We start from the raw sequence: 26,237 nt of genomic DNA, 5'->3' as shown, positions 1-26,237 counted from the left end.
TAGCAAGGACCTCACCTCCACAGACCTCTGCAGGTTTATGCTGATCATGTCAGAATCTTCTCTCCTAACCTTTAATCTTGATGTAATTTGGACTCTCCACTGACCTCAGTTTCTCAAATCTATTTCTTTGGGCCTGGTTTATGGCAGGCTAATCTCACCTCATGCACATTGGCCGCTAGTTAGCTCTGTGTCTGCTATTGTCAAAGCTAGTGTTCTCATCTGACTCTTTTACTCTGCATCTCTATCTACTACCTGACATCACGATTATTCTCTCCCCTCCCAGTCCCCCAGGTTTTTTGCACTGAGATAAAGTTCCAGGTCTCTGATCCTTTAGGCCACTCTATACCCTTCAAATCTCTTATCTACCCTACACATGCATCAAAGAGAATTTTTAATTTGTGTAGGTTTATTTTGGGGGGGGGTTAAACATAATTTTCTATATCTGACTTACATGTTTTTGCAAAATGCTATACTGGGTGACTGAAACTCATTTCATCTTCTACAACTTCTCAGCCACCCATCTTGAAATTGTTTCTCCAAATCTTTTCCTCTACAAAGTTGAGGTAATACACATATATCACCCACCCAATTCTGTGTAACACAAACTTATCCATATAATAAACGTGGAACTATTTAATTTGTTGTTGTAAAGGTATAATCATTTTTTCTTTGGTAGTTTGTACATATCTTGTTATTCATAATAATTTTAACCCATAAACTCCATAATCTACATGGCCTCCAGAATATTGCCACCTACATATGTTAAGATGTATATCATCTTAATAACTCCTGTATCAGTTTCTTTTTCTTTCAGTTGCTCCTCCTCCATCTTTTAAAATAAGTTCCTCTTCCCCTATTTACTGAGATCCTATTAACCCATGTGTTTTCATTATCTCTGTTTCCTGCTTCTCTTTCTTTACTCTCTTTACTTCTCATTTTCATTTTTCTTCATCCTTCTTATTATTCACCCTAACATTCACCCTTCTTTCCTTCTTCTTGGTCTGCTTCAGCCCCTGTTCTTCCCCTTCTCTGTATCTGCCATGACTCACTTTTGTGGTCCAGTTCTGTATCTCAGTACTTCTTAACATTCAGCCCATTCATCCTCTGTCACATAACTTTTTCAACGCACAGACTACCATCCCTACATTTCCTCTCCCACTTTCTTTCCTCCTTTTCTCCAGTTCTCTCCTTTCTTTCTCCCCAGTTGTCTACCTTTTCCCCACTTCGGTTTGCCTTCTAGACTCCTCCATCCAACAGCCCCAGCACTCCTTGGGTCCTTTATTCCTCAGCTTATTTCTCTCCACCTAATACTTGTCACTATTCCCCTCTGACCTCAACTCTCCCTTTTCTTTGTCGTCTTCCATTTCTCTCCTACTAGTCGCTTTACTCTCTCTTCTCAGGCGCTTTCTCCAATTCCAACCTCCGCTCTTGCCGGTCTCTGCCCTCTCTCTCTCCGGCTCTCTCTCCTTTGCCTCCCGCTCTCCCCTCCTTCTTCTTCCCCCGGCCCTCCCCCCTCCCTCCCAGCTTCCCTGCCTGGCTCGCTGCCTCCCTCGCCTCTTGTCTCATCTTGCCTGTGTTGTCTGGGAGGGGAGCCCTGCCTCCTCTCCTTCGCTCAGATCAATGCCCTGGCCACTCACTTTCTGATGTTGCACGACGGGAAATGCTTTGAATACTTACGACATGGCCGCTCACACTGATTGCCAAGATTGACAGCACTAACCATCGCCTTCACTTGTTTCAAGGGGGAAGCCCCTAGTCACCCCGCTCTGCGCGCACCTCCCGGCACCCCGGCGGCAAACTTCTGCCGGTCAGTGTTCCCCCCGCCCGGGGCGGGACACCCCTGCTGACTTGAGTTAACGGGCTGCGCCGGCCGCGGCGCTGGGGGGCTTTGCTCTCTTGCTCCCCGGGCTGTGCTAATTGACCCAACAACGACTCCCCTTCCTTAATTTTTAAAATTTGTATCTTTCCCTTTTTTCTTTAATGCCATTTACTCCCGCGGCGCAGCGCACAAGGAACCCTCCCGTGCGGTACCATCCTGGAGCCCGCCCAGGTAACCGGGACGGAGCGAGCGATCTAGAGAGCGAGGGAGGCAGAGCGAGAGTGCGCGGCCCATTTGTGAGCTACCTGTTGGGGAGCAGGAGAGGGCAGGGGCAGGAACCCCTGGCCCGGCCGCCGGCCCCCAGCGCCTTCCGCTCCTGCCCTTCCGGGCAGCTTCAGGGTTAGTTTCATCGAGCCGGGACTGAGGGATTGGGGTAGTACAAGAACTGAGCGCGCGGAGCCCGGCGAGGGCGCGGGTTGCCGGGAGCCACGGCTGCCCAGCCGGGGCGGGTTTCTGTACTTGGCTGGGGAGGGGAGAGGGGGGAGGAGGAGCGGGAGGAGGGCGCTGAGTGGGGCCGACGCAGAAAGTGGGGGGGGGGGGAGTAGCGGCTGAGAAAGGGGCCCGAGCGTCAGCCGCTCGCTGGTGGACGCGCGTATCCCCAGGATGCGTCCCCCTCTCGGAGAGTTGTGCCTTGTTCCGGAGGCGGTGACAGATCTGCGTGGCGGGTTTCTGGTTTTCTTGCCACCCCCCTGTCCCCAAAATCCACTCGGAGAAAACACATGTTGTAGCCGTAGATAACTGTGCGTGGGACCCTAAAGCAAAAAAGGCAGGAGAGAAAGACAACGCAACCTTTGACAACAGAGAGCTGTTATCGCCATCCTAAGTATTCGTCCGGAAATCTGTCCGCCCTCTCAGCCCACCTTATTCCTCCTCCTCCTCCGTCTCCCCGTATAGATATTCTAATCTATGTAACTGGGAATGATATGAAAAAGAAGTCAGGTGGCTTAGAGAATGAATTCTCAAGTCTCCGTGAAGTTTGAGGTAGGTATTTCATTGAAGTTTGAGCCAAGTGTGTGATGGAGGAAGCTCGTATGCCTGCGTGTGTAGTGTTCTTTCTCTCTCTCTTCTCTCTCTCTCTCTCTCTCTCTCTCTCTCTCTCTCTCTCTCTCTCTCTCGTGTAAGTATATGCGTGTGTGCTCTGTGAGGGCTCAGATGGGACCGCTGGGTGGAAAGGCCCTTTGTGCCCACAAGAGGGCAGCATCCTGAGGGCTTTGTGAGCGCTGTATCTCTCGTTATCGCTGCAGGCTTGGGTCTGGAGAAAGTTATACCGAAACTTTCAAACTGATATCACATCTTATTTCGTGATATTAAAAAAGAAAGACGAAAAGAAAGAAAGAAGGAAAAAACAGAGAAGTGACGAAAGAAGAGAGAGAAAAAAGAAAAGCAGGCAGCCAGCCTACCCGGGGAGAGTCCTAGTCACATCAAGACTAGGGGGAGGGCTGTTTTAATTGTGGGTTTGGCCGACTGACGACTGGAGTGCCCTCCTCGGCTGTCTTAGTTGTAGCCGGAGGTCATGTAAATCGACCTTAAAAGAATGCATAAGCCATAAATTAAAATAAACCCTCACCCAAGGGCTGATCCATAAGTAGACAATATCCAACCTGGACAAAACGAGCTTCCCTTACGAGCCGACCTAAACCGCATACCCCCAAAGAATAGAGACTAAATGCAAAGTAAGTTTCCCAGCGAATATTTTGTTTTCTTGAAAAGTGTTGGGTTGATTCGCCGTGTGACTGACTGCGATGCCGCAGTTTTCCGGAGTGCTTCTGTGTTAGCCAGGCTCGGGGTGCGGGAGATCGGGAGGACCTGCTGGGTTTCTGGGCTTTCTAACGCTACCCCCACCCCACCCCCATTTTGGTTTGGAAACTTTGGCTATTTGTGGGGTTGACGCTGGCCGAGGGCGGGCAAGAGTCGAGGATCTCCGCCGCACTCTCCGCCCGGGTGAAGTTTACCGGGAGGAGCTCATAAAGAAAACCCGGGTAGCTAGAAAAGCCGTATGCTCCCTCCTCCCACCCTCACCCCAACACCGCTCCGCCGCAACTTTCCCGGGACCCTGCGCGAGTTGCCTCCAGTTCCCTGCGCTCTCTCCTTTCTTCCCCCCCCCCCCTCATTTTTGGACGTGACTTTTTATGATCTTTTTAGGAATAAGCAAACCGAACTCCAAGACAATCCGAAACCCGAGCGCTAATCCGTGGCCCTCTTTCCCCGGACTCTCGGGCGGTGGTGCCGGGCCGGCGTGGGTGTGTGTGAGGGCCCGCCCAGCCCTTCCCGGAGCGGGCTCGGCCTCGGAGTCCTCGCGGCAGACGCACAGCCGCCCGCACGTTTCTTCCGCTCTCCGCGTCCCTGAGCCCTGCCGGCGGCCCCAGTCTCTCTCGGCGCCCTGCCGGGGCCCCGCCGCCCGTTGTCCTCCCCGCAGACCGGCAGAGATCCGCCGCTCTGGGGCTCGGCCCAGGCCCAGGGGCGGTGCTGCCACCCGCCCGGGGCCCAGCCCGAGCCTGACGGCTCCCAGAGGGAGCTGCTTTCTTCTCCCTTAAAGGGCCGGTCAGAAAAGGGAAGGGGCTTGTGCAAAGGTTGCCGGGGTTGCTCGGGCACCAAGAAAGGGGCTGCGGAGGACAGATTAGCTGCGTTTCCCGGGCTGTTTCCCGGGCGCTCCGCCGAGCTTTAAGATAAAAAGAGAATCGGTGTGTTTGGAACAGATAAAAGGTAGTTGTTGCTGGCGTGTTTTGAGTTTTTTTTTTAAATTTTTTTAAAGCTCTCTTAGGCTGACCAAGTTTGAAAACGTTTGATTGTATGAATGGCCAGATACCAGATATTGAATGCTGCCTCTATTTGGGGACTAAAAATAAGTCTTCGACTTTGCTGGCGGGGCTGGGATGTTAGAGAGATGGTCTGTCCCCGGCTCCTTCTGTGTGTGTGACCTCCTCTGAGGGCCAAGCTTGAAGTTTCGGTCTCGAGATGGCCCACAGCCGTTGCTGCGGCAAACTGGCCTGGGCTCCGGACCTCCCGTCGCACTGTCAATGGGGCGCTCGATGACGTCCATGTCCGGGGCGCTTGACCCCGGCGCGCACTCTTGCGGCTGGGCTTTTGGCCCTGGCCGGGCGGCCCAGCCAACAACCCAGTGGAGTCGGGATGTGAGAGTGCCCCCTCTCCCTGCCTCCCTAGGGTCTCCTCCCTTCTGCCCTGTTTAGTCACATGCCCAGGTTTCTCCCCGGGTCCCGAGGAGAACAGACACAGCCCCGCCCAGTCTATTTCTAGGAGGTGGGTTTGGTGAATAAAAAGGTCAAGTGGTCGGGTCCGAGAGCTGATCCATGGCGAGCGGGGACAGGATGGACACCTGGCAAGGACCGCCCCGCCTGTCCCCGCCCCCCCCATCGTCCGCCCGCTCACGACTAGCCTCCCCAGGCCACATTCTTGCGCTAAGTGCTTGAGTCTGTGGGAAAAGCAATCCTGAACCGGCCAAGAGCCGGCGAAGCTGATCCCACGATGGCATTTTGTTTTGAACAGTTGCTGGGGTTGACGTTTCCTCATAAGGTAAGGTGTCACTGGACAGTCGGCTGCCCAAATGCCACATGTATAATTAGCCTGCGCACTCAGCACCTCGTCCCGGAGGCCCATAGGCACGGGCTTGGCGGACCTGGTCCACTCAGCACCGTTCCAGGCTACAGGATTCCTGAGGGAGGGCCGAACCAGCCAGGACAGCCTTTGGGAGGCCCTGGCAAGAAGGAAGACGGTGACAATGTAGCCTTGTCTTTGATTTTTATCTCGTTTTTTCCCCTTCTCTTCCTGTTTGTCCTCTCTTTATTTTTCGGTTGAGGGCGGACTACTGGTTAGATGGGCAAACCGAACACCAGAGGCAGGGTGCAGACTGAATGAGGAAAGGGGATGCAGAGTAAATCTGGCACTATACTACTCTCCACACCCCGCCCATGGGGGAGGGCTGCTAGTGCCCTTCTGTATGCACTAACCCAGTAGGACTAGCCCAGACTTGGCGTTGTATCCTGGCTGGGGTAGGGGTTTCAGCTTCTAGTTGACCTGTTCACCTGTCTCTGTGCTCCCTCGCACACCCACCCCAGAGGTCTCAGCAAATTACTGTCTGTGCCCTGACTGCAGCTTCTGTTTTCCCCCTCCAGGCCTAGCCACTTGGGGCTGCTCGTGTTCACTGTGGGGCGAACCTGGAAATATCTGCTGTCTTTCCCTGTCCTACTCTTGTTCAGCCTGAGGTTTTTAGGAGCAGTGCCTTGTCCTCTCTGTCTGTACCCAGATTGGTGCTTGAGTTTCCTACCTAGCTTCCCAGACCCCAGCTTCAGGTCAGCTTTAGCCTGCACTCTCTGGCAGAGACCAGATTTCTGCAGTCATGAACATGACCTTCCCTCTGTCACCCTGTGCAGTCACCATGGAATTCAGTACTCAGCATTAGGCACTTTCATCAGTCTCCGTTCTTCCCTTGTTTCTAGGCCATTCACATATTCCTGATACCTACTAGAAGATCCTCTTTATTTTAAAACAAACAAACAAGCAAACATCTTAAACCTTCCACAAATTTAGTGGGATAGGATTAGCTTGTCTATGGCAGCAAGAATGTACCTTTCTGATGCAAGGTGGGGACATGGTTTATTTAGTTGCATTTGCTTTTTATTGAATCAATGAAATATTTCCTCTTATTATAGTAGGGGAAAAGTTACGACTGAATTTTGTTTTACTGTACCAGACCATAAATATATTATCTATATATATTTGAGTGTATCTTCCTGAATACACATATGTGAGTGCATGGGCAGTAGGCCAAATGACATGTAAATTTTTTTCTCCTACATTTTTGAAATCCTCATAAATCAGAGAGATTGTCCCTTTCTAAGACAAGAACAACAACCACCAACCAAAAAAAAAATACTTTAGACTCTGAAAGCAAGTAAGTGTGCACTGCACATGTTAGATCTAGTTTATGACAAAAGGCAGTAAGTAACCAGGATCCAGACAAGTGCTAGGTCATTAATTCCTTAGGCAAGCTAATATCTTCTGTTGCTTTTCTCATGTACCACCAACACCTCCTTTTTCCTCTGCTCTCCTACCATATTCCTTTATTTATAGTGGCAAAACTAAATAGTCTTTGTTTATTGTTTATCATATTTATTGTTGCTCTTAATTTTTATTTTGGAAGTAATAAGGAACTTTCTCTTGGTGTATATGTATTTTTTAAAATGCAAAAAACATTTACGGGTATATTATTATGGAGCATGATACAAACTCCTATAATAGTATATTGTGTAAGTAAAATGCTCAACATTATACTATAAAGGAAGATAAATGTAAAAAAATTAATTAATAAAGCAGTATCAATATCTATACCTTAAGTTGATTCTATAATGGAATCAGTAACTGAATATCTAGAAGAAATGACATTCAGTAGGAATATTGTCTGCTGAACATTTTTTCATTAGTAGTAGAAAGCAACAGATATTTTTCTTAGTAAGGGAAAAGCACATATTTAAAATATGTTAACATATCTAGCAAATCTTTCTCTTATAAGGCTTTAAGATATATTACTTTAAATACATAAATGATAAATTTTGGTGGCATTATTGAGATTTTATGTCTGTTTCTATTTGACTTCTTTTAGGAATTATTGGGTTATTGGTCATTGATGAAATTTTTACACATATCCATCTTATATTAAGGAAACTAGTGACATTTTAAATAATCCTCTTTCAATTAGTACACTAGGTACTGGAATAAATGAATTTTAACAAAGTTTAATATACACTGGCTTTAACCCTTTTAATATTTTCTATACTTTTCACTATTGTTAGGTTATATATCTCTAAGTTTGAAAGAATTCTCTTGTTAGTGAGAGAAGTCATATATACCTTTTCACTATTTACAAACAGCATTCTATAAAAGTATAGTAGAGTACACCTAAAATTTTGATTGATCTCAGAGCTATTTGTTTAAATATAGTTTAGGGGTGCATATATATCAATTGGTGTTTTTGAAGTCAAGTGAAACATTCCACCAAGCTAATGTGCCTGAGAGTACCATATCAGGCACAGACAGGTACTAGAAATGATAAAACACAGATAACATTCAGCAAGATGATTTGCAGATGGGATGTATTATCTGCTGTCATGAGGTTAGATGGGTCATATTACGGTTTTTTTAAAAAGTTAATCTAGGTTATTTCAGAATTATCAAGTTATGTGGGTACATGAGATTTAATGAGAACAGATTTTATTATAAAAACTTGCTAAAAAAACAAACAAATATCCATTGCTTTTTAGAGCAGAAAATGGACTCTCTCTGCATTTGCATTGCTTCTTGTTTAAGAAAGATAACTCTGCCCTATTATTTTTTTCCTAACAAGAAAAATAATATATTGAACATTTTATGTCTTTATCCTAACTCCACATTTTCTACTGATTATGCTCTATCAACATACTCAAGTAAAACAAAAACAAAAACAAACTGGCACTCTGGTATACTCTATGAAAAGCAGTTTTTATTAGCAGTAAGCACATTTTAAATGTATAGCATATCATTTTCGCTTGAGGTTCTTCAACTGTGATCTGAAAATAATTGTTTTGGTAAGAGTTATATCAGAAACTTTCATCATTCTCTTATTATATATTATTCATTTATAGGAAGAGTGTTTTTATTTTCCTTGTTCTGTGGAAGAGGGTAAAAGCTTTTCGGCTAATTGTTTTGTTTAGACATTTAGTCAAACTGGAAATAATTTTAAATTTGTGTTATGGATTTTGATAGAGCTTTTCAGGTTTAAATATCCATTGTAATAATTTGGGTGAAAATATCAATTGAGAGTGTAGGTGGAGGTTGTAAGATGGATTATCATTTAAATCTACTATGGACTCTCACCTCTGAAAAAGGGTGCTGGTCTGTTCTTCCTCAAATCTGTGATAGTCTCAAAAAAGGGACCTTGAAACCCTAAAACCTCAGAGAAGCAGTTATCGATTCAGTGCTTAACTGCAAATCCTTTATATTGTTGCTCAAAATATCCAACTTAACACTAATATTAGCCATTCTTTTTATAGTGACACCATGCTTAGTAAAAAACTTCTAAGCACTGAGGTCAGGTGTTGAGATTGGATTCTAGTTTATTTTTTATGAATCAGATAAAGATTTCTGTGCATGAGACCATATGTGAAGATGAGAGAACAAGAACATTTCCATATCAAAGGCAATATATCTGAGGCTGCATGGTAATTAAAATGCAGTGGTTTGGACTCTGTGCACTAGCACTTAAGCAGAGCATTGCCGGGACCTTGTGCATCATGCAGGCGGTTGCCTCTTGCATACTTCTTGAAATACACTTATAATTTTGTACAAACATTTATGCCAGTCCACACTTTTCTGTGGATAATTTGTATTTCATCCAAACCATTCAAAGTAGAAGTTATTTTTTGAGCTACCCCCTCATTATGGCTTTTGTGCATCAACTATTTTTATTCTAGTTGTTTGTATTTCCTTTTACCAGAATGATGGCTTGTTTATATTCAGAATCTCTTCTTGCTCTTCTGAGACCCCTTATATATCACTCGTATTTTACTATTCACTCAAAAAAACTTTCATCTTTAGTAAAGATGTGAATTATTTTGAGGTTAATTGTAGATGCTATAATCTATTGTAAACTAATAAACTACATAAAAAAATCAACTGCCCGGCTATTTCTATTTTATAATGCCAGTATATTTAGTAATCCTCACTATTTTGCACAGTACATAATATTGGAAAAAAATTCCTTTTCAAAATGTTAAAAAATTCTGAAATGTTCTTCTTTACCTTTTAATGGCATGAAAATATATAGTGGCATTCCCTTTCATAATACTTCAAGTGAAAAACAATTATTTGAAACTATAGAAACCTTTATGTTTATCTAAAGGGTTATCTCTTTGCATTTATAGGGAGACATTTGAGTTTATTTATAAAGAACTGGGTTAGCATCATAGCCTGTAGTTATTTGGGGATAGGATAGTGAAATTAAAAAACTTAACAATTGGTAGTCCAATGTTGTGTATATTTTAGAAAATTTGCATCTTTGGTAATTGACTTGAATTCGCTGTTCTGTAATTTTCTAGATTTTCTATTTCCGTATTTGCTCTCTTTCTATGCATGTGGTAAGGAATTCACTAGTATATTTTATTTACTAAGCTCCCCAGTCTATAAAGCTTTTAAAAGATTTTTCTGGATTGAAGCACCATGTATTGAAGAAGCCTAATATGATAGTATGAAATCCTTTAAGAGTTTTTGTGTTTAAACTATTTTGGATCAAAATTACTTAAGTATATTGATTTGATGCTTTTCAATGATGACATGTATAAATAAGCATAATAAATATAAGGTAATTCAAAGTTCTTTATGTGATGTGCATGTTAGCATCTATGCAAACATTCTGTATTCTCTCATTTCAAGTTCTCCCATGATCTCTTTCTTCTCTGAAAATTTCACAAGAAAAATCTTTAGATGATCTATTATCCCTGCTATGTTCAATAATTTTTTATTTCTAGTCATCTTAAAGAGACGAATTGAATTGTCTATCTTTAATGTATCCATTCAAATGCAAAAAGGGACTTCAGTGCTATTTGTGATTTTGACTTCACTGAGCACAATTTTTTTGCTTCTTTGAAAAGTAGTTCTTTAAAATTAGACAAAGAAAGTTAAAGATGCTTTACATTCCACGACTACACGAGCACAATATGAGGAAAAACGAAAATGCAACAGATTTTTAAAAATTAACTTTTATTGGAGTATAGTTGATTTACAATGTTGTGTTAGTTCCCGCTGAACAGCAAAATGAATCAGTTATACATATATCCACTCTTTTTTAAATTCTATTCCCATATAGTTACTACAGAGTATTGAGTAGAGTTCCCTGTGCTATACAGTAGATTCTTATTAGTTATCTATTTTATATATAGTAGTGCACAAATTGGGAGATAGGGATTGACATATACACAGATTTTTTTTTTCAATGACAAGCATAGATTTTAAATGGGACTCATTCCGAGGCATGGTTGCAAATATTTCCTTTTATGTTTTACAAACAGATCATTGGGTAACGTGATTGAGCACTAAGTTCTAGGTATCCTGAAGGGCATTTTTGAAGTCACAAGTTTTTACTTTTTAAGGACTTCCTCTTCTATTGAAGATTTTTAATATTTGATAGGTGGGAAATTTAGGCACGGTTGTCATGGTGCTAAGCAGGTCATTGGTAGAAGTGGAGAAAAATGCTCCTAACTAGGAGAGAATAGTTCATTGTTCTCTCTTGGGAAAGAGTATCAAAGGGCAAGAATGTTAGTATTTTCTCAGAAATAATCTCCAGCTATCTCCATGGGCATTGAACCTTCTATGTAGGAGAACTCAGCCACCCCATATGCCCCCAATATACCCATGGTGTAATCTCTAACCTTCCGTTTCTTCAACTCTAAAATGAGAGTAATAATATCTACATCATAAGGTTATTGTGAGGATTAAATGAGATAAATAAATGTAAAGCACTAAGCTCAATAGTTAATATATGTTATCTATTATAGTTGAAGGGGTATTGCACTTAGAATTACACAGAGCTGGCTTCCCATTTCAGCTTTACTACATACTTGTTGTGTAATCTTTGGCAAGTTATATAATCGATTTCTTTTCCTCTTACATGAAATATTCACAGCAATACATGCTCTTTTCTTTTTTCCCTAGAAAGCAGAATTAATTAGTAGTCTCTCAGACTCGGGGTAGAGTAGTGACCAAATGCAGAGTTTGGATGTCCAGCTCTCAAATTTGAGAATATTCCAGTTCTAAGGGCTAGAAGAGATTTTGAAATATCATTTCATCTGACATCCTCCCTCCTTCAGGGGTGTATATCTCCATTCTAATTAGTTAAGAAGCTCTCTTTTTTGGGAAAGCCAGCAGAGAAGGAGATTTTATAATCTTCTTTGGTTATGTGTTTCAATGATTAACACTGGGAAGTTCTGAATGTCAAATATATACATCTTAACCTGCTTTCTTTTGCTTTGATTTTAAGAAAAAAATGGAAGCATATTCTTCATTTGAATGACACACCTACATGTGAAAAAACCAAAATTAAACTTGCAATTTTTATTTCTTGAACCTTTTCTTTAAAGTCTTATTTCCTAAATTAGTTGAGCGACCTTAGCAAAGTTATGCAACCTCTTTAAGTCTCAATTTCCTAATTTTTAAAATGGGGATTGTGATAGAATTTATCAGATAGGGTTGTTGGGAAGATTAAGTTTGAAGATGATTTATATAGACGTGCCTAGAACAGTTCTAGGCAACTGTGTTAGGATTAATTCACAATAGTTATAAGTAATCAGTAGTAGAACTGTAGCATGAAAAGGGCCCTTAATTCTCATGTGTTTTATAGAACTCAGTTTTCAAAATGCTTTCATATTCATTGCCTCATTCAATAAAAGGTATACAGGGTAGATAACCTTACCAGTCATACTGTTTAACTTCCTACTTGATAGGAATAACTGTTTCAGTTGGGTTTTGCTTCAGGATATTATTCACTATAAACAAAGCTTGTGTGTCATAAATTAGGGCTGACATTTTTGGCCTTCTTTTTTCCCCCGATCTCTTTTATATGATGTCAGTACTCATTTGTTTTATCTTCATACTTATTTCCAGAGCCAAACCAACGCTGCTTTTCCGTATACTGAATGTAGATGAATAATACATTGTTGATCAGGAGCATTAAATGTCAGTTTATATATGTCTTTAATTTAAAAATTAAGAAATGATTTAATTATAAATAATAAGTATGGCTAGTTTGAAAGACAACACTTTTTCAAAATATGGGTTTTATGAGGGAGGATTAATAAAAGGACCCTTGACAGTGAAAAGGTGAGAACCACTTGCTTACATAATTTCAAAGATGAAAATGCAAGATTGATCCTAGTGAGGAGGTATGAATATAGGTAATTCTATGCAGTGTGCTTGTTGCTGTAATGGAGATATGTATAAGAGCAGAAGTACCTCTGTCAAGGAAAGCTTCTAGTAGGAGATGGCCTTTGGGCTGTGTCATAAAGGTTAATTAGGTTATTTGAAGTAACATCCTGAAGAGCATTGGACATGAGGGAAACATTTGATGGTATTATTGACTATTTTGTAAGTCTGATAGCAAAATGTCTCATATTTGTGTGTTTGTGATCCTAGAAAGGCCATGTCTATCATGAATGTGAAGTGGCCATAGGCCAGCAGCTTAACCTCTGCACTTCTCTTTCCTAGCTCAGTTTTGTGGTCAGGGACATTGTGAGTATATTTTAAGGTACAGAGAAGTTTTCCAAATTATTGCTTTCCTTCAAATATGTAACTAAGTATGAAAATTAAAATAAATGGCTTATTAATATATGAACTGATGATCTGGACCATGAATTAATGAAATTTTGTATCTTGTACTGTAAAAAACTTTTTTTTTCAATTGGCAAGCATGGTCTTAGAGAAAGGGAGATATCTGGAAATTTTTAGATCTGGGTGTTATTTCTGAGTTTTCCAACTATAATGTTGGCATATTCCATAACTTCTTTTTCATTGAGGGATAATGTGAAAAGAAATTAATCTTAAGAGTGATTCAAATTTTTGGGAAGAAATACAAATTATTATTACATAATGATGATGATGAACATCAGCAGTAGTAGAAATAGTAGTAGCAGCAGCAACCCCTCTCTACTCTTGATAATTTCAAATAGGGATGCTAAATGCACCCTTTATAGTTTTGTAATCTGGGATCTCATGTTTTCTAATAACTTTCTGAATGCCTTTTCTCTGAGCTACAGGCCTTCTTTTCTGTTTTTGGTTTGCAAGTTTTTTGTTGTTTAATAACTTGTTTCTCCAAATTAAATACACCTATTGAGATTTTGCAGCTTATATATAGACTTTGTGACATAATCACTTTCTGAAAAGGGCTTTGTGGTCACATAGGCTGGAGAAGTTATGGCCCTCTTCTGCAATGACCTTAACCTACTGTTTTCCTTACCAGTGCTTTGGTATGCTGTAGACTCGAAGTGTTGATAATGCCATGAAAAATATGATGAAATTTCTCCATTAAAAAAGAAAGGCTCTGAAGCTGAGTAAAAAAGAGGAAAAAAGATGTGAAAATTCTATAAAACAGTTTAAAAACATCCCCTTAGTCATATTAAATTAGTTATGATGCTTTAAAGAACATTTTCCTTTACAACTTTCAGTTGAGTTCCTTAATAAGAAACAAAAGCCCAAGCAAAAAGAAAATAAAAACTGAAATAATATAGCAACTGAACAAAGTTTAACAAACTTGGAACACAGCATATTAGTTAACTGAGTCTCAGGAACATTTTTTACTCTTGAGTTTGAAGATCCAAATACATACTGGAGGAAAACTGGCCTATTTTAAAATTTCTTTTTTTTTTACACTTGCTTCCATTTAGTCAACTTCTGAGTTTTGAGTTTACAAGCAAAATATAAGATGATGCTAGCAGTGGCCTTGAATTTGGTTGTCTTTTTTTTTTAATTGAAGTGTAGTTGATTTACAGTGCTGTGCCAATCTCTGCTGTACAGCAAAGTGACTCAGTTATACACATATAGACATTCTTTTTTAAATATTATTTTGCATTATGGTTTATCCCAGGAGATTGGATATAGTGTATTTTAAAATTTCTTAACTGTAGTCTTTTCCCACTGTTAAGATGAGTATTGGAAATAGATATATTGAGGTTTAAAAAAGAATTTTAATCTTGGAACCAACTAAAATTACATGTTATATTTAATTTTTATTTTTTAATATAATACTCTAAGGCATTATTAAAAGAAATTTTCAGCTTCTCTGAGGTTAGACCCTTTAAACTTTTACAGACAACAGTTCCAGAGAATGCCTACATTTGTACTTTTTGTATAGATTTGTGTGATTTACAGGCATGCTAAGGTAGGGTCATGTACCCTGAATACTTACGTGTTTTAAATTGTGTACTAATTTGTAACAGGCTTATTTCCTCCAAGGAAAATATATATAGCAACCTACATTTGGTGGAACTAGTGAACTTGGCAACTCTTAATTCTGTGTATGGCATGGCAGGAAAAGAATGAAAAATACCTCAGCCTTTAATTATGACACCTTGGGACCTTTTCCAAAGCACTCATCATAATTAGTTATGTCTTAGTTGTGAAATTTTGTGTTTAATTTCTTCGTTATGTTCACATGGAAAGCTCATTCATGTTACCAGGAGTGAGAGTAAAGTATATGGAAATGTATACCCTTTCATATTGTATGCTGATTTTTTTCTTTTGAATGTTGTTAGCACCACTTTCACATCTTTGGATCATTTTCTTTTTCCTTTCTGCTATATGCATACACTGGTTTCTATTACAATCCCAGTAAAACAGGACATTTGTATCAATGTCCTTTGTTTATTTACCTTATTTTTTAACATCTTTATTGGAGTATAATTGCTTTACAATGGTGTGTTAGTTTCTGCTTCATAACAAAGTGAATCAGCTATACATATACATATATCCCCATATCTCTTCCCTCTTGCATCTCCCTCCCTCCCACCCTCCCTATCCCTTATGAGGCTATGATTATACAGTTTTTAGTTTTGCTTATTTAACAAATTATGTCAGGGGTAATTTTAAAATAGAAATATAATTTTATTACATTTAGTAAGAGGGACATTAAATTATTTGGACATCCTAAATTGTTTCAAAGGAAGCTTCTATTTAATTTTAAATACATATATTGCTATTGCATCTTAAAAGTAAATAACTTTGATTATTAATAAAATGTTTGTTTGAATGTTATCACATAGTAGCACTAGTTGGTATCCTCCCTGCTTGATTGGTGTGAATGTAGCATTTTCAGTAGCTGAGGTGAAAAGATCATAATTTAGGATGTTTAAGGAGAGAAGGAAATAGAAATCTTAAGTGGCTGGGTTAGCCTAAGGACAACTGGACAGTATTGTTGGTAAGGGTGAGCCTGGAAGTATTCCTCTTGACAAGATAATTTTAAGGCTTATTTGGGGGAACTTCTGACTATAATAGAATAGTGATCTCCAAACTTTTTGGATAGGGCACACCACCAGCGAAATATTTATGAGCATGTGCCCTAATACATATCCATATTTATTTAAAATTTTATACATGTACTACTGTGGTAGTATATGCTATAAAACATTCATAAATAGATATTAAATTGAAAGAGGTATAGATAGAATAAATAATATTTAAAAGCTAACTGTGGTCCCCCCAAACTCTGTTATATGCTTTGGTATTTTTAAAAGTCTTAATTTAACACTCGGTGATAAAATGATTTAAAGATTTGGTTCTAGGTTTGGCTTTCTTTGCTACATGGTTTTAATGCTACCACAGCTAAAACTAATACCTCAGAAAGAAACATACATCCAAATGGAAGAAGTACATTATTGTTTGCACTTAGTAACATGTGATACTAATTTATTAATCCTTTACACAAAATATGCAAAAATTTGTTAAAATGTGGCTAGTAAATCTCTATCTTCTCTGATGACAATCAGTTGTTTTTACCATATTTTTAATAAATGGGCTCAAAAACACATTGAAACTCTTTGGAACAGCATTAAGCAGGTTAGAATATTCTGTTGCCAATTTTCAAATTGAAAACAGATGAAAGTTTTTGTAGGTGATAGACATAGAATTTTTGGTAATAAAATCACACTATGATGGAATCATTTCCAAACATGTTTTTAAAATACTTTTTAAATAGAATTTATCTGTTTTGAAAAGCATTTACTGTATCATTTGATAAAATATCACCTTCACCTTGAAGAGACAGATTAAATTTGTTTGATGGTATGTATGTACATATCATCTATCTGTCTGTCCATCTATCTATCTAGTCTAGTCTAGCTAGTTGATAACACGCACTCACAGCTACTTGTCATCACATAAAAGGTTAACACATTTGGTACATGAGTTTTTTTGTTCCTTATCCTTAAGTTTGGAAACTTTGCCATGAGATAAGCAGTGGAAACTGTGGGTAGTGCAAACAATTCTCATGGTTACTCCTCATCTCATTTCAAAGCATTGTAAAGATTTTACTGTGTTTTATAGTTTTATTTTTTAAAGTAATCACATCATCCTGTAGCACTTGGCTTTAACATTGTGCCGAAATTGCTTGACTATGAATGATGTAGTTAGTCCATGGTGTTATCTCTGTAATCTTATCCCTAATTTTTTCTGTTTAGTTCCACCAGGGCAATCACTTCACCAGTAGTTACACTTCGTCACTTTTCTCTAAAAATTACTTTTATTTAAAAAGTAACACTGTTGAGGTTATATCTTCTTTGGTACATATTTTGGTGACTCACTCAAAAGTAGTACTTTGCCTATCAAAGATCATAAATTGAGGCATGTTCAAAAATATGTACATTCATTTTCTGAAAACCAATCATTCTACACAACATTAGTTTCTTTTTCAAATCTACAGCCACGTTTTCTATGCAACTTCCAACATTGTTTGTGGCACTACACACTGTACAACCCATAAGGACATCATTCACATTGCATTCTAGTTAAATGGTTACCCAGGGATGTACATTGTGGCAGATCTGATTTTTTAGCCAGGAAATGTATTTAAATGTTGCATATTGTTTTCTGTGTATTATTTTTAGCTGTTTTTATAGCAGCAGGAAGAACAAGAACTTTTCTAGTAGCATGTGGCTTTTTGTCTTTTATAACTAAGGAACTTCAGAAGAGGTTTCTAAACATTTAACATAAGTTTGGTGAAATTTTGTAAAATATTGGATTGAGTATTATATGATTTTAAACATTATTGGAAAAATTGCAGCAAGTACAAAAGTTTATATCTGTTTGCTTTGTTTTTAAATGTCTTACTGATTGTAATGGCTTCATATTATTATTTAACAGCTCAAAGTACAGTAGGGTAGGGTACACTGTTAATGATACTAGATATACATCTATATGTCAAATTGTTTTTTTGATATGTTAAAAAAATCTTGGCCTATTTCTTATCAGATCTGTTTGGATCATTGTTGTTTTATTGTATAATGTGGCCACTAAAGGGCTACTACTATGGTACAAGTGTTAGCTTGGTCATGGTATTATTGTCACTAACGTGTATATTATTAATATTATCCTCAAACTGTGGTCTCTTTGGAAGGATCTTTTTTTTTTTTTTTTTTTTTTTTTTTTGCAGTATGCGGGCCTCTCACTGTTGTGGCCTCTCCCGCTGCGGAGCACAGGCTCCGGACGCGCAGGCCCAGCGGCCATGGCTCACGGTCCCAGCCGCTCCGCGGCATGTGGGATCTTCCCGGAACGGGGCACGAACCCATGTCCCCTGCATCGGCAGGCGGACTCCCAACCACTGCGCCACCAGGGAAGCCCTGGAAGGATCTTTTTAAGCCACTTGAGTGTTTGTTCAGGGTTAATTTAGTTAAAAACTAAGTAATATTATCAATAATCAGACTACTCTTGTTTCCTCTGGTACAGGATGTGACATATTTATGTTTGATAATCGGTATTTAAATTTAAGTGAGGATTAGTTTTTCTTACTTTTCAATAAATAAATATACACCAGTATATTTCTATAGTGTACTCCTGGGATGTGTGAGCTTACTTTGGAGACCACTTAAATAGAAAAGCAAATGAGAAGGAGGAGGGGTGAGGGTATGATGAATCAAGGAGGAAAAGCATAGTTTCCAGGGAACACTCTACTGGGACAGGATCCCACTGAAGAATGTAGCCAGTCGCTGAAAACCTGAGACAGGGAGTAGGGCTACAGATTTGTCAGTATGGGGGTTCATTTTTATAGGGCTTTGATATGAGAGAGGAAGCACTTAAGCCACCTTTTATTGCGAGGCAAAACAATCTGAGTCATTTGTTGGCGTGAAGGGGTCAGTGAGATTCCATAGCTCGGTGTGTTTATCATGTTGCAGGGGAGGGGACCAAGTGGAGCATCACTACTTCCTTGAACGCCTGGGATTCTTTGTTGCTTCTATTCTCAGCCTTCCTTGGATTTAGATACAATCAGAGCAGAAGTTGGGAAAAGTGAGTAAGGCAGCAATGAGGGATGGCTATAGGCTAACACTGTTTTCAGCTTTCTCTTCTCCCTTTCCCTCTTTTCTCTAACTTGGTATATTTGTTGGGCAGCTTGGTGTAGTAGCAAGGACCCAGTTTGGGAGTTTCAGCTCTGTCAATAAACTTTTGGTGACTTTGGCTAAATCACTTCTTTCTAGGAATCAGTTTCTTTACTGGTAGAATGGGAAGTCTGATGATCTACAAAGAGGTTTCATCTCTAACATCCTGTTTATACCCTTCTGGGATAGGGCTCTGTGCTGCCTCTATACAGAGCTTTCACTGAAGTTCCCTGTTCTGTATATCAGCCTTAAAGCACCATGTCCACTCGCTGTCTTCTAAACTGACAGATGGCCAGGAATCTAATTAATAAACGAATTCATGCTGGTTTGATTAATGAGGAAAAACTAAAATATTTCTATCTTCTTCCCTTCACCCTTCCAACTTTGATAAAGTATATTTCCACAGTGTGATCCTAGACAGCGCTTTTGCTTTCTAACCTAAAGTGGCTAGTGAGAACTTTAGGAAGGAAGTATTAGCATCTGAAGGGTTGTGTCTGTGAAGGAGGTTGGGCTGGACGAGATGGACAGAGCATTGGGATACAGCCATCAATCCATTGCATGTGTTTGGCCAGGCTGGCAGCGGTAGACAGTGCCAGGTTTTTTGAGTATGGTTTCTGTCACCAACAGAGTTGGCTGTCTTTGAAGTCTGCTAGTTAATCTCTTCCAGAATCTTAGAGTGTAACTAGCACTTAAGAGGAGGAGGATAAAGGAATCTCTAGGAATAAGAATCCCCCCTATTTTCAGTAAGAACTTAGTTCTCTTCTTTCAACAGTTTTTTGAAGCATCTAATAAATGAACAGATTCCAGATTTTTTTTCTTTTTAGTACCTATTCATTGCCATGGATGGAGGCAATACTGAGTAATGAAACAGATGGATATCACCAAAAATATATTGGGCAATAGCCACATATTTCTGGGTGCTTTCATAAGATGGAGACAATAACCTGAGTATCATAGTTTTTGAGAGGTTTCAATATACAAAATACACTTGGAAGAGTGCCTGATACATTGTAAGCTCTCATTAGACATCAGTGATTATTTTATTATTTCATTTGCATAACAATTCTGGGAGATATATGTCATTATCCTCATTTTATAGACAAAGAAATTAAGGTTTAGGGAGGGACAATGACTTGCCCAAGGTCACATAGTCATTAAATGGCAGAACCATAATCTAAACCCAGATGTCCTGGTTTGAAGTCCTATGGTATTTCTGCTATATAATACAGCTGCCTCTAATAGCCACGTAAGTCATGAGATTTCCCCCAGATAATCTACAAGCTAGATAATTGGGAGCTTGGATAATCAGGATAATCAGGAGCTGAACATGTTATTATGTGATGTTGAGTTTCAGTAAGTTTGGTTATTAAGGCAGTCCTTGTTTGCAGGCTCGATGTGAACTGAAAGTCATCTATATCAGAACCATATCCTCCTTTTGCATAGTTGTGATCTCAGTTTTACATAGTTTGGATGTCTTGGTTTGATCTCAGTTACTGCAGAACCTTGCAAAGTGAGGACCTGGATCCAATATGCACTAGTTTCAGTTAACAGAGTGTAATGCAAATTGAGGGCTGTCTGTATATCTATTAGCTTAACATTCACATAAAGAAACTCTCACATTCTTTTTCCGTTGGACCAGTTAGATGGTTCATTTCCACTTGATGACCCATTATTTTTTGCATTCTTTTGCTTACAAGGTTCTGTTTCTGCTAAGGGAGGGCACCGTGTTACATAAGTAAGATCTTTGAAGGTCACTGGTGATTGGCTTTTGGCTTAAAGGCACACCACCCCTGACATTTATTGTAATGCAGCAGTAGATCTCTCTCTGGACTTAGACAGACACATCTGTTTTCTTTACCTTTTTTTTTTTTTTAATTCTCTCCACTCTCCATTACATGTCTAAGTTTTCTTTCTGAATTGATGTGTCTCTTTCCATCTTTTCCAGCAATGTAGAAGAAGGCCAGTGGGGCCAGTTATCTCTCAGTTGTTGTTTTACAACTCACCGTTAGTTGCAGTAGACAGTGAGCCGCCATTAGGCAAGAACTGAGTATATTTAAATTTCTTTTTATATATAGATGCTTAAATTCTTTTTAAGCACTTATTAATAATTTCAACCTGAAGTTAGATGGATAGAATGCATAGGTATCAATATTAAGGCAAGATAAGATTGAAAATACTGGTGCTTTGAATGTCCTCTTGTCCCAAATGTTTAAAAATTCTCCTCCCTTGAATTTTTATTGTTCTCCTGCCCCTTCCCCATCTTTAAGATTATGTTTTAAAACCTGTTCTTAGTTTCCTTTGTCAAGCATGCTGAAGAGTAGTAATTCTTTGCTGACTCAGATTTTATTTCTCTTACCTATACAGTGCTGGAGAATTAGTTTGGGGTAAAGCGAGCTTATGACCTTTTGGCTGAGAGCATACTCCACCACTTTCTGGCTTTACCTTGGACCTGTTATGTTGAACTCTTTAGGCCTCAGTTTCCTTATCTGTAAGATTGCACCCACTTCTTCAGGTTGTTTTAGGATTAAATGATTAAATATAAGTGCTTAGAACAGTGCTTGGCACATGGTAGGTGCCATGTAAGCATTAGTTATTATTAAAGTGAATGTCTTTAAAAGGAGAATCTGGCTAAAAGTAAAGAGTATTATATTCAAATACTTTATTGAAGGGGTAAAAATAAATATTACTAGAATGTAATGTAAAATTATCCTGCAATTTCCCCAACACAATGACTCTACAGTACTTTTGAGAGAGAATACTCACTGTTCTATAGTAATAGGTATTTTGAGAACCTCTTCAAATGCAAATCAACAAATCTACTTGAACTAATATTTCTTTACTATAAGGTCAACATCTTAATTTTTGAGTTTCGTAATTTATGGAGAGTAGTTGGCTTGGGTACAGAGTGAGTTTGGGTATGAGTTTTCTTGGGGCTAGATTTTTGACAGTAGCAATAACTGAAGAATCAGTGGTGAACTTAAAGAGGTGGCAGCTAGCAGACAGGGAGTTTGACCCAGGAGGCACTCCACAGTGAGGACCAAGGTGCAGCCTGGCTTGGCCAGTGATTGCAGACCTGATTTCTAGGCCCTAGAAGGTTATGGGCGGAGGCAGCTGGCTGAGATTGGGGTGTGGAGTTGGTAACTTTCTGTTGTCCTCAAGACTTTTTTAGATGCAGGCTCAAGTATCCTGTGGACCCAGGTGGCATCCTCTGGGAGGAGCTCAGCCTCAGCCAAACATGGGCCAGGGATTGCAGGCTTGAACTCCAGGTCCCAGAAGATTCCTAGTGGAGGCAGCAGACTGGCTATATTAGATCTAGGATTTGAACCCAAGTTTGTGTGCTGGCAAAAGCTAAGCTCTTTCCACTAATGACTCAATGCAGTTTCCCTGGTGGAGAGGGTACCGGTGGAGAAAAGGAAAGTAGCTGAGGCAGTGGAGGTATCTATGACTTCAGCATCTAAATGCATAGATAATATACAGTATCTGAGAGGACAGCTCTGAAATCAAAGGGGCTGCCTGCAGGCAGCAATGACATGGTGAAGGTGCCAGAGGAAATGGCAGTGGTATGGTAGTTATTATAAGCCTTTCATGGATAGATTAGAACTTGGGAATGCATTTCTGTGTATTCCTGTTAGTGCTTATACCTCAAATCATAAACTCATAGTTTGCATCATGGAATCTCAGAGTTGAAAGTGTTCAGTACAGTAGATTTCATGTACATGATCATCCAGTCCATGCTGGGGGAGCGATGATAGAGACGTTACTTCCCCCTTTCCACTCAAATGTGGATAGGAATGGATAGGAATTTTGTTTGTTTGTTTATTGTTTAATTTTTAGTGACTAGAGCAATGCCTGGAACCTAAAAGCACCTAAAAGCACTCAGTAGATATTATTGAATGAAAGAGTACTTGGATAATTTGTTTAAAAGTATGTTTTATATATTAAACAATATTATGTACCAAGTGGTATTTCCTTTAAGTCTTACCTTAACCCTGTGAGGTATGTATTATTATTTCCAATTTATGGATGAGGAAACTGAGATTCAGGAATTAAGTAATTTTCTTTTTCTTTTTTTAAATTGAAGTATAGTGGACATATAATATTGGTTTCAGGTATACGACATAATGGTTTGGCATTTATATACATTACAAAATGATCACCACAATGTCTAGTAACCACCTGTTACCATACAAAGGTATGAAAATATTGTTGACTACATTCTATATGCTGCACATTACATCCTCATGACTTATTTATTGTATGGCTGGAAGTCTGTACCTCTTAAATCCTTTCACCTATTTCATCCAATCCCCCATCCCCTTCCCTCTGGCAATCACCAGTTTGTTCTCTGTATCTATGAGTCTGTTTCTATTTTGTTTTGTTTTTTGGATTCCATATATAAGTGAAATTGTATGGCATTTGCATTCCTCTGACTTATTTCTCTTAGCATAATACTCTCTAGATCCATCCACATTGCTATAAATGGCAAGATTTCATTCTTTTTTTATGACTGAGTAATATTCCATTGTATATATCTATCTATTTCTTCTTTGTCCATTTATTTATTGATAGACACTTAGATTGCTTCCATATCTTGGTTGTTGTAAATAATGCTGTGATGAACATAAGGGTGAATACAGCTCTTTGAATTAGTGTTTTCATTTTCTTTGGATAGAAACTCTGGAGTGGAATTGCTGGTTCATATGGTAGTTCTATTTTTAATTTTTTAAGGAACCTGCATACCATTTTCCATAGTGGCAATACCAATTTACATTCCCTCCAACAATGTATGAGTGTTAGAAATTAAGTAATTTTCTTAAGGTGACATTACTAAAACACAATGGTCAAGATTTAAATCTAAGAGTATTAACATTACATTATACTGTGGAATTATCACCTTTGTTATTTTAGATAATATTCTTTTACTAATGGAGCCTAAATTTCTATGGAAGCCACATCATGCTGTTGATTCACTAATCTTACTGCCAACTAAAACTCACAAGCCTTTTAGTTACCATGTCTCATCCATCCTATACTTGAGCTGCTGAGTTTTTGTTTTGGGTGTGGGGAGCTAAGTGCAGGAGCTTGCCTTTATTCCAGATAGATTTTCTCTGGTTAGATTGATTTGATCTTTCTTTTTAATTAATTAATTAATTTTTGGCTGCCTTGGGTCTTCATTGCTGCGTGGACTTTCTCTAGTTGCTGCGAGCAGGGGCTACTCTTCATTGCGGTGCGTGGGCTTCTCATTGCGGTGCTTCTCTTGTTGCAGAGCACAGGCTCTAGGCACGTGGGCTTCGGTAGCTGTGGCATGCTGGCTCAGTAATTGTGGCTTGCGGGCTCTAGAGCGCAGGCTCAGTAGTTGTGGCACACGGGCTTAGTTGCTCTGCAGCATGTGAGATCTTCCTGGACCAGGGCTCAAACCCATGTCCCTTGCACTGGCAGGCGGATTCTTAACCACTGTGCCACCAGGGAAGTCCCTGATTGATCTTTCTTCATTAAGATTTTTTGGTTTAGTATGCTTTTAAAATTTCATCAAGTATTTTTTGGCATTTATTGGTAAAATAATTTGTTTATTTTTTAGTTTTAGTTAATATTCTATAAAACATGTTGATAGATTTTCTAGTGCTTAACTAGCCTTGTATTACTCAAATAAGCTATTTAGTTATAATATATATTTATACATATACATATATTCATGCTGCTGAATTTGAATTTTGTATATATGAGTTATATCACTGAATACAATATATCAATGTATATCTGCTTTCATTAATTTTTATGCTATCTTTATAGAGTTTTGATAGTAAGATCATGACAGTTTCATAAAATGAATTGGAAGCTTCACATCTTTGTCCTCTGGAAACACAGGAATTGTCTACTGCCATCTTTGTCTATTGGAGAGCATAGGAATTGTCAGTTCTTTACAAGTTAAAAAAACTTAGTTGTAAAACCATTTGGTCTTCACACCTTTAAAAGAGATAGGTATTTAACAGTACTTTATTGGTCTGTTCATATTTCCTATGCTTTATCGAGTCAGTTTTGGTAATTTAAAAGTTATATTGGTGTAAAGTTGACATGATATTCTCTTATTTTTTTCTTTTTCCTATCTATGGTTATATTCTCTTTCATATTCCTTATGTTTTTAAAATTTTTGTTAAGACCTTTTTGGATCTTGATTCTGTCATTTAACGTATTAATTAGGGAGTTCCCTGGTGGTCCAGTGGTTAGGACTCTGCACTTTCACTGCTGAGGACCCAGGTGCAATGCCTGGTTGGGGAACTAAGATTCCACACGCTGTGAGGTGTGGCCAAAAAAAAAACCCCAAAACAAAATAAAACAAAACAAAAAAACCACATTAATTATTAGAAACTTTGTTTGAGCGTGGCTTAATTAATTAAATAAAATTCAAGAAACATTTATTTAGTATCTTCTATATGCCGGATAGATGCTAGAGATACAAAGATGATTAAAACAATGTCCTACTCTTAAGACATTTACAGTATAGCAAGCATATTGGAGACTGGTTGTCAAATGGCTTGCTGAAATTCAGATACATTATTTCTAATGCATTACTCATCTAGCAATAAAGTACTTCTGAAAAAGAAACAAAAGAGGTTGATATGATGTTCTTTGTGAACCAATGTTTTTGTCCTAATGATTACCTCTTGTCCCTGTAGGTGGTCAGTTATACATTCTAGAATCTTGTCCTGGTAGTTAAATTCGTGTAAGGGATGTGTACTGGGACATATCTTGCTCATTAATAGAGATTCCATTGGAAATATTTTTAGGGAATATTTAAACCATTCTAGGATTTATACACTTTATCATCTAGAGGAGTGCTTCTTAAATTTTAGTGGGCATACAGATCATCTGGGGATCTTATTAAAATGCAGATTCTGATTCTGTAAGTCTAGATGGGGCATGAGATTCAGTATTTCTAACAAGCCCCCAGGTAGTGTCATTGTTGCTTTCCCTCAGGGCTGCTGACTAGGACCACACTTTGAGGACAGAAGGGTAATATATATTCTGATTTACCCTTAGTAAGATGCCAGGTTTCAGAAAATTAACAAATAGAGCATTTAGGCTAAAATTAAGAAGACTGACAATGCCTCATATGTTGGTGAGGATGTAGAACAACTGAAACTCTAATATCTGCTGGTGGGAGTATAAATAGTTATAACCGATTTTGAAAATTATTTGGTATTATATGCTAAAGTTAAAAATATGCCTGTCTATGACAG

At 38.9% G+C, this 26,237-nt stretch overlaps 1 protein-coding gene across 3 annotated transcripts in view; it reads left to right on the top strand.

Annotated features, from left to right (window-relative positions):
* Positions 1-1,671: 1,671 nt before the first annotated feature.
* SOX6 (SRY-box transcription factor 6) overlaps positions 1,672-26,237 on the top strand; it is a 624,715-nt gene continuing 600,149 nt past the window's right edge. The window contains exon 1 of one of the 3 annotated variants that reach the window (XM_032641113.1): positions 1,672-1,807. The gene's annotated coding sequence lies outside the window, so the exon portion shown is untranslated. Of the gene's footprint in view, positions 1,808-1,865; positions 2,051-3,477; positions 3,553-26,237 lie in introns of those variants that run through there. The other 2 variants (XM_032641114.1, XM_032641112.1) reach the window with 2 other exon arrangements.

Source organism: Phocoena sinus, chromosome 8 (assembly GCF_008692025.1).
Source record: "Phocoena sinus isolate mPhoSin1 chromosome 8, mPhoSin1.pri, whole genome shotgun sequence".
NCBI classification, from domain to species: Eukaryota; Metazoa; Chordata; class Mammalia; order Artiodactyla; family Phocoenidae; genus Phocoena; species Phocoena sinus.
The sequence above is the reverse complement of the archived record's forward strand: the minus strand, read 5'-3'. Positions and strand labels throughout refer to the sequence as shown.